We start from the raw sequence: 1,561 nt of genomic DNA on the forward strand, positions 1-1,561 counted from the left end.
GATAACACAGTTAATGAACTTCAGACCAAGCTGAAGCAAACACAGAAAGAGTTAGGACAAAGTGAAGTAGTTCCTGGAAATGCTATACAGTGTGCTATTACAGCAAGAGAAGGAAACCCAGACTGCTGTCAGAAATGACCTAGGAGTATGGTTCTAACACTAGTACAGCCTTATTGTTGCTGACCTAAGAGGTGACATGCTGAGTTTCTGAGACTGTAGCTGGTCTATATGGATGTCTATGAAATTAAAGCATCAATGCTGTAAGGAAAAGCAATGATTAAGAAGGTCAAGCTGTGTCAGACCCCTAGAGATGTGTTTGAAGTATGAACTACAAGTACGCGCTCAGGCATTTCAGCCATTAATGAGATGTGCTTCTGATATCTTTAAACAGTGCTGATGTTTTTATTTTTTATTTTTTTTTTTACCCAAGCTGAAAAGATGTGAAGAGTGGGATTATGTCTGAACACTTCATTAACGTCAGAAAAAAATAAATTAGGGTATTGAACAAGATATTCCTAGTAAAATGCATCCATGCTTCTTGGTACACTGTAAAATAGTCATATTAGGCAACACAGAATTTAACCACCCTAGTGTGGGCAATATGGAGCTTTTCTTTGCTGTTCCAGGGGCATCAGACTGGCACAGCTACGAGATCTTATTTACAGTGAAAGAGCAAGAAAACTTATAAAAATAATAATAAATATAATAATAAATAAAGACTGCTAGAGGAGAGAGAGGAGAACACTGACTGTCACAAAGGTCTGTAAAATCAAAACTGAACCTGATGCCCAGGGAATGATTTTCGGATAATACAGCAACTTCAAGTGAAACTGGTAGGTAATGGACCCTGAGTGAACCAAGAAAGAGCTGCTTCTTTAAGTTGCACAATATATAATTAAGCTGTGGAACTCATTGCCTCAGGTAGAAATGCTAGAAGTGGAAAGCAATTAGATAACAGTTCTGACTCAAGAAGGCCTCATAGTGTTTTGTCAGATGGTGGAAGAGTATTATTGGTACATTATATAGTACATGTTTGACCTATTCTCAGATTTTCACTGGTCATTTACTTTTGGCATCTACTCTTGACAGACCCTGTTAGCCAAGAAAAGGTGCAGACAGTCTCTTCCTATCAAAAATCACGCAGCTGAGGTCCCTGGGAAAATACAGGGATCAGCATCTGGGAAGTTACAGGGGTCAGCACATCTGGAGTGCAAAGGATTGGCTTCAGCCTAGAAAATCCACCTTCCATGACATGGAGCCTCCCATACCAGGCAAACAAAAGGCTGCTGGGCTAGAGAGACCAGTGTCTGATCCCGTATTGCATTATTAATGTTTATATTTGCTTCTGAAAAGTGGGCCCTTGCTTTTTTAGTGTTTCCTCTCATAAAACAGAAGTAATTTTTTTGCCTCTCTGCAGTTCATTCTGTTATTTGCAGAATGCTTTCAGGAGCCCAGGTGAAAGAGTATTCTAGACACATGAATTATTACTGTTAGCACTGAGCACACTTGTTTTGTTGAGGGATTTTTTTGAGCTGAAAATGGGTTTGGCTGATAGGAAACA

The 1,561-nt window shown here is 39.3% G+C and overlaps 1 pseudogene; it reads right to left on the reverse strand.

The window, feature by feature from the left end:
• Positions 1–1,100: 1,100 nt before the first annotated feature.
• On the reverse strand, positions 1,101–1,279 carry LOC115601421 (annotated as a pseudogene).
• Between the last annotated feature and the right edge of the window lie 282 nt (positions 1,280–1,561).

The sequence above is a fragment of the Strigops habroptila genome, chromosome Z (genome assembly GCF_004027225.2).
Source record: "Strigops habroptila isolate Jane chromosome Z, bStrHab1.2.pri, whole genome shotgun sequence".
NCBI lineage: Eukaryota > Metazoa > Chordata > Aves > Psittaciformes > Psittacidae > Strigops > Strigops habroptila.